Below are 8,000 nucleotides of genomic sequence, written 5' to 3'. Positions count from 1 at the left end.
CCTTATTTTAGGCTCTGGCTCACCGAGGAAGCAGGGTGACCTGGCATGCAGGTGGGATAGGATGTTCCGTGACTTGTGAAGGTGGCCTGCTGTTCCCCTCCCTCTTCTCTGCTCCCTGTCGCCCATCCCTCTAGCACTTGCTTAGGGTCCTTTGCCTGCCCAGGACACCAAGCTTGGCGGCAGGTGGCTCTCTCTAGAGTGTTGGGGATGCTCTCTCCTGCAAGTAGCCAGGGCTGTCCAGCCCTTCCTTCCTTCCCCCTGGCCTTTCAGTGCTGGCCTCTCCACAAAGCTATATACAAAACGTCTGGTTCCATCTGCTACTGAAGTCTAAATTTTAATTTCCACCCAGGCCATCTCACAGAGCCTCTGTTTCTCCTGTTTTCTCCCCTGCGGGCATGGAGACACCTGCACCAATATGACCTGGACTTAAGTCCTGCTAGGTCTGAGGCCAAGGAAGGACCAGAGGTCTATTGAGACCCACCTGGCTGCTCCCTGCCAAGGTGCCCCAGTGCAGGGAAGGCAAGGAAACCAACGTGCCAACCATGGTGATGCGGACGGATCTTTATGGGTTCGTCTTTATATCAGCCCAGTAAAGCCAGGATTTCTTTTCACAGACAAGAAATCTAAGGCCCAGAGTGGTCCAATCAATTGATTAAGAACACACAGAGCATACCTTGTCAGGCTGGGTTTTGAGCCCACACAAGAACTTCTTTTCTTTTCTATTTTTTATTTTATTTTTTTTCTATTTTTTTCTTTTTCTTTTTCTATTTTTATGTAGTACAGGCTAGTCTTGATCTCATGCACCACCATGCTTAGCTCAGGATGTGTGTGTGTGTGTGTGTGTGTGTGTGTGTGTGTGTGGTCTTTCAATATCAATACCAAAGGGATAGTGATTTATCCCTGATATAAATTATGAGTTATTTCCCCATTTGCTGGTTGACTTTTGACATCACTTTTTCCAATTTAGTTTTTTTTTTTTAATGATTTTTTTTTTCTCTTTAGACTGGGTTTCTCTGTGTAGCCTTGGTTGTCCTGGACTTGCTTTGTAGACCAGGCTGGCCTCGAATTCACAGAGACGTGCCTGTCTCTGCCTCCCTGAGTGCTGGGATTACAGACATATACCTCTGTGCCCGGCTCCCGATTCAGTTGGTAAGTGTATTCGTGAGGGGTTGGCAAGGTGGCTCAGCCAGCAAAGGTTTGTTTTGTATGCATGAAGATCCGACTTTGCTCCCTAAGATCAGCACAAACAGATGTGGTGACATATGTTTGTAATCCCAGCACTGGGGACACAGAGGCAGGTGGACCCTTGGGACTCCTTGGCCAGCCAGCCTAGCCTACCTGACAGGTCCCAGGCCAGCGAGAGCCCTGCTTCTTCCAAAAGCAAAAGCAGCAAAATGAATAGCAGCCACAGGATGACACCGAGCTTGGTGTGGTGACACATGCCGTCAATCTCAGCACTGGGGACGCAGGAACATGTGGGGACTCTGTGAAGCCAAGGCCAGTGACTTTGGGGCAGCCAAGGATACGCAGTAGACCATCTCAAAATAAACAAACAAACAACAGTGGAAGTTGTTCTATGAGCTACACACACACACACACACACACACACACACACACGCGCACGCACGCACTCACACACAAGTGCACATGCGCACACAATTTATGAGACATTATTAGCAGTCCTTCACATTGAGTAAAGCACTCTCTGAGAGAGGACTTTGCCGTTTTGATGTTATATGCAAGCATGCTGTGGTTTTGTTTTGTTTTTTTTTTTTTTTTTCCTTTTAATTTTAAGTATTTTAAACATACACACTTTGGGCTCATCTGGAATTTATTTTGCTGTTTAGAATGAGATGTGGTCACCGCTTTTTATTTGTTTTGTTTTTGAGGCAGGCTCACCCGTAGCCCAGACTGCATCTTGAACTCGCTGCATAGCAAAAGATGCCCATGGACTGAAGTTCTACATCCCCCAAGCTGGAGAGCTGGAGCAAGCCTGGGGCAGATGTAGGGGAGGGGTAAGATGACCAGTTCTCAGGAAGCACCAGTCTGCTACAGAGTCAGAGCTACAGAAGCCAGCAATGCCATTGGGTCTTAAGCCAGCCGGACAGGTGAGGGTGAGAATGTACAGGCTTCAGGTGTGGAGGGCAGAGCACAGAAAAACACGTGATCCAGGAGACTGGCCTGGAGCCCACTATGTAGCCAGGGTTGGCCTTGAGCGTGATCTCCACCGCTGGGATCACAGGTGTGCCGTCTGACTCCCTCAAGTGCTCTTGACATCCTTGAGGCTTTTGTCTTAAAGCTCTTTTAGTGTCTTCCTGAGACCCTACGCATAAACCTGTCTAAGAAAGGCAAGCTGTGCGTTTCATTCCCGTGTGTCAAGGGGGACTCCAGTGACTCTGGAAAATGTCCCTGGTCAGAGGGGCTGGGTAAGAAGGTGCAGGCAGAAGACCTGGGGTCTGGCTTCTTCTGGATGCTTCTTTGTGAAGCGGCAGGGGAGCCTGAGGGAGGGTACGTCTGCCCTTTTTCTCGTGTTGTCTGATCTCGCTTTCCTCTTCTCATCTGTCTTTCCTGGCCTATGAATAAGGATGGGAACACTCAGGGAGCTCAGGTGATTTAAAATACTCAGGACTCGGAGGCACAAGGGAGCCGGTCTTTTAAAGAGTTTCTGATCCTTGGCCAGAGCCTGCTCCTACCTTGTCTTTTCCAGGAATCTTGCCCACAGGTCTGGTTTGTCTCCAGGCTGCTGCCTGCTGATCCGGCTCAGCTCTCGGGCGGCTGTGGACGCTGCTCTGTCGCCGCCTAGTGGCTGAAGGCGGGAAGATGCGTTCTCCAGTCCTGCGCTGAGAGGGTCCAGTTCCACAGCCTTCATTTGTTCTAGCTGCCAGCACCTTAGCGGTTCACTTTAGCGGTTCACCTGAGAGACTTCCTGGGTGCTCTCTCTATCCCGAGCTATTTCCTTCCTCACACTGAGGCTCCTTCAATGAGCCCAACCAGTCCTGGCTCCACTGCTTTCATTTGAGCCTCAGCGTTTCCACCTATAAAATGGAAAAAGAAAAGCCAGCGATGATCAGATAAGGGCCTTCAAGCCTCATGACCAGGGCAGGACTGCAATGATGTATTATCAAACGTCCAGTGCATGACACTGAACAATATCGTAACACAAAGCTAAGATTCCATCCTCACACATATAAAGTAGGCGGGACGCGTGTTCGTATATGTGGGGCCTGGGTGTGAGAACCCACGCCCTTATGTTGGCAGAGCAAATGTTCTTAACTTACCGAGCCACCTCCCTGGTCCCCTAATATACTGATGTTGGTCTCTGTTCGTTAATTATATAATGCGCAATGCAAAGTATGTTGCACATGCTGTAGTTAACCATGGTAAAAACACTGAGCCACCGAGCGGCCTGCGTGGTGGGGAGCGCGAGAACGCCGGAGGTCCGAGGCGCTCACTCGGTGACCCCATCTAGCTGGTGGAGATACCTCCACGCAGGGACCCGAGAGATACTGTGCGCTTAGGTCTATGAATTTTACATGACTTTACATAGCCTTCAATGAAAAGTGAAGAAAGTAGCCACGGGATGGACGAATCCACGTGAGTGGGTTATGGGCAATGTCTGCATTTTAAAATGCATTTACTGTGCTTTCAGTATGTATAGTCAGAAAGATTTTTCGTTACTGAAGTGCTCGCCAGGCAAGCATGAGGACCTGAGATCTATCCCCAAACTACTCTGGCCCTCAAGTCACAAAACATTGAGAGTATGAATTTTGGAATTTCATTGGTGTGAAGACAAAGTCGGTACAGCCTGGGGTCTTCTCGGCCATCACGGGTCATGGGGACTGGCTTGCCGTGCTGAAGAGACGTGGTGGCTTTGCCCATTGGGTGCCCGGTTTAGGATGGGGAGCCCATGCTGGGGGCAGCTGCATGCTGAGTGCTTCCCACCCAGGCAAAAGAACTCCCTGCCCCTGCCCCTGCCCCCACCCCCCAGCCTCCAAAGGCTCCAGCAAGCAGGCTCTAAATGGTAAAGGTCAACTCAAGGTCATGTACACCTTTGGGGCTCAAATACTAGCTAACCGGGGCAGAAAACATCCTGGGACAGAGTGTGGGGGAAGATAAAAATTAAAAATTAAGACTCCCTTAGGGTCTGGGCATAGACTGAGAACGCTGTGGCCTTCTGGAGGAGGCAGGCCACGTTGACAGATGCCAGTATTGGCAAGGGCAGGTGGGACACCTCCCTGTGAGCACCATCCCTGGAAGAGATGAAGAGTGGACACTTTCTGTGGCTTGCTATTACCGCTGGGAACCATCTCACTGAAGAGAAGGAAGGCTCTGGACCCCTAACCTGTCTCCTAAGCATCAGGCTGCTGAGTCACATGGTGAGTTTCCTGTCATGGGTGTTTGTTTGTCACGGGTCTTCCAAGGTTGATTTCAAGGAAGAACAGATGAGAAGGTGTGAGTGGTGCCTACCTAGGCTGAGCAGATCAGGTTGAAGGGGGGTGAGGTCCGGCTCTCTGCCTTACGTAAGAGAAGCAAGTGCTCTACTATGGCGCCCAAGCCCTCAGTGTCTAACGTTATGAACAGAATTGATGACTTGGACTGGGGTGGGTGACCTGGTGCTTGGGTAGTAGCTGGGGCAGGCCTACAGCGATCAAGCTTCAAACACCCGTAACACATCGCTCTTCCCTGCCCAAGGCATCTTGGGCCACCTAGCTCCTGTCTTGCCAGCTTTTGTATTTCTACCGATGTGAGATTGATTGTTCCTTCCCTCAACATCCCCGCCCCCAGGCCCCTGCCTCAGAGCTCCTCTGAATGAAACTGCCCTACCTCAAGGTCTGGACCACTCCGTACTGATGAGGCCACTGTGGCTTCCTGCTAAGCTTGGATCTGGCAATGGCCAAAACACCAGGAGCAAGTGGAGGTGTCCTGCAGAAGTGCTGGCTGTAGCTGCTGTAGAGGGTGTGTGTGCAGGCACCGCATTCCTTCTCAGGACCCTGACCCTGAGCCCCACGAGGCTGTGCGCACACACGTGTGGAAGCATGCCTGTGCCCAGATGTATGAGCCCACGTGGGGACCAGGGGTCTGGCTGTGTGTGAGTTCTCACTTGTTGTCTACTGGGCCAGTGTGTGGCTGTGACTACACCACTGTACACACGATTGCGGGATCACCGAGAAGGTGCACACCAGGGGCGTCAGCAAGGCAGGGCCACCGGGACCCTGCATAAATAAAAAGGACCAATGCACAAATAAAAGTGGGAGAAAGAAATAATCTAAGTTATAATTGGAATAATTCAGAAAATCTAGACAGGCATTGCTTTATTTTCCACGCACAAATTTTTTCTGACCCTTTAATAAAGGTCCTTTTCATATCTGTCTGTCTATCTCTCTCTCTCTCTCTCTCTCTCTATCTATCTGTAATCTATTTATGTATCTCTCTATAGAGAAATGGGGTCTCACTATGTAGATCTGGTTGACCTGAAATGCTGGTCTTGAACTCAAAGAGATCCATCTGTGTCTGCCTCTTGATCCTCTGTCTGGCATTAATGGCCTGTGTTACTATACTTTCTTTGCCTAATTTTTAAATTCTTTACAGGGAGGAAGGAGATTCATATGGGGGCCCCGTCTAAGGCCTCTGAAAAGTCATGTGGGGAGCTGGAGAGATGGCCCAGTGGTCAAGAGCTTGCCCCTCCTCTCCCACCTCGTCCCCACATCAAACGTTTGAAACCACCTGTAATGCCAGCTCCAGGGGATTCAACACCATTTTCTGGACTCCTCCAGCACCTGCACTCACACGCATAACCAAAAATAGATCGTACAGATCTTTTAAAAAAGAGTCACGGTGGAACTCTGGCACACTGGGGTCAGAGTTGCTGGTGAGAGCAAGCTTTGATCGGGGCTGCGGGTGGGCTCCTCTCTGGAGTCTGTGGCACTTGCCTGGTACACTCTCCGGGAAGGGGGCTGGCAAGAGGTCAGGGTTGCTGTGTCCTTGGACTCACAGAGCGGCTGGATGGGGTGTGTTCTGTGGTTTGTGAGCTCATGGTGAGGGGTCCTCTTCCTGACAGAGGAGCCTTTTCTTACTCAGCTTCATCCCTTCACGGCAAATGTGAAAAGAATTAAAAAAAAAAAATGGAGAACAAGTTTCGAAGTTCTCCACCTTCGGATGTGGCTTTCACCCTTCATGGCTGAGGCAATGCCATCTTCCCTTGTGTTCAGCCTCCAGGATGTGTTGGTCCAAACAGGGAGGCCAGCCAAGCTATAGGTACAGGAAGATATTAAAAAGTTGTGGTAGGGGCTAGAGCTGTGGTTCAGTTGGCAGAGCGTTGGTCTAGCCTGTACGAAGGCCTGGATATCACTCCCAGTGCTCCAGGTGTGATGGTGCACAACCGTAATCCCAGCCACTCAGAGGCGGCCATCCTCCAGAAGCTTTTCTACAAATGGACAGAAGGATGGACCCTGTGGTAACTGTGCAGCTCAGCCCTGTGGGCCACACACTGAGGATGGGGCATACACATACTCCCTCAAACCTTATCCGGAGGACGAAGCACCCGTTCTGCCTCTCCCGCCTCAGGCAGCAGAAACCGGTTCTTTACCTGGCCAGTACCACCTTCCTACTTGGGTTAAACATGTTTTCCCTCTGGGCATCGCCCTTCCCCAGTTTTCAAATACACAGGACGTTCACTCTGTCAGCACTCATCAGCATGGTCTCTTCTTCTCCCTGGGCCTCACCTGGAGATGAGGTCAGGAACCTAATAGTGAGTGCTAGCAAGAGTGAGAGCTGGGGTCTTTGTTTTGTGGGAAGAGAGCATCTTTCTTGGCTGGAGCTGTGCCCTCTAGAACTCATGTAGTCAATCCTGTAACTGTGTGTGGCTCATGGCATGGAGTGGAAGGAAGAGAAATGACAGCAGACAATGCCTCCTCTGATTGCATCACTTGAGTCTCTGGATCAGGCCTCTCCTGAAGCTTAGACGGTCTTTGTGAGTCAATAAACTCTGTCTGGGACTGAAGGTATCCAAACTGAATTTTCTATCACTCATGACTTGTACACCTAACTGACATGTCACCTTTCTCTCCCTTAGGGGCCGGTGCAGACTCTCCCTGTGCACCAAGGGGCTCCGGCGGGGTTGGGGTACATTGAAGTCGAGTGTGTGTGTGCATGTTCATGCAGGTGCACGTGTGAGAGGCCAGAGATCAACGTCAGGTGACTTCCTCAGTTGCTCTCTACTTGTTCCTTGAGGCAGGATCCCCTGAGCCTCTCACTGAACCTGCAGCTCTCTGATTGAGCAAGGCTAGTTCAGTGCGCCCGTGCAAACCCTCTGTCTCAGCCTCTCTAGCACTGTGATTATAGATGTGCTATGCGACAATGGGCTTTTTACATGGGCATTGGGGAGCTGAACTCAGATCCTCATGTTTGCAATGCAAACATGTTACCAAATGAGCCATCTCCCCAGTCCCTTAAGTCATGATTTTTTTCTTATTCTTCTCCTCCTAGTCCTCCTCTTCCTCGTCCACTTTGTTCTCCTTCTCCTCCTCTTTCTCCTTTTTATCCTCCCCCACCTCCTCCTGGTGATGGCTCCAGCCTCTGAGCCTCCAGCATGCCTTGCTTTCTGGGGCATCTTCAGGACCCCAGGACCCCAAGTCTTTCGATTTTGCCTCCAGCCGAAGCAACGCTCTGCCACCAAGTTGGGAGGATCAGCTCCTCCAGCCTGTGAACTCTGCAGCGTTCCGTAGCGGAAACATCTGGGCCCCCCACCTGCCCCAGTGAGCATACTACTCAGACTGTAAGTCACGACGGCACGTCCAGGGTTTTATTGCAGTTATGAATTATGGATATGACCTGGGCTGTGCGGTTCTCATTATTTTTTTTTCCTGCTGCAATTAAGCCACAAATCATGCCTGAGAAATGGGAGGGTGACCGAATTAGTCAGGATTCGTTCATAATAGGCTGACCCTGGAAAAGCCATCCTGAGAGGGGTCAGATGTTGGCCAGGTCCCAGGAGCCTGCCT

This window comes from Meriones unguiculatus, chromosome 7, assembly GCF_030254825.1.
Source record: "Meriones unguiculatus strain TT.TT164.6M chromosome 7, Bangor_MerUng_6.1, whole genome shotgun sequence".
Classification (NCBI taxonomy): Eukaryota; Metazoa; Chordata; class Mammalia; order Rodentia; family Muridae; genus Meriones; species Meriones unguiculatus.
This window is presented reverse-complemented; position numbering follows the sequence as displayed.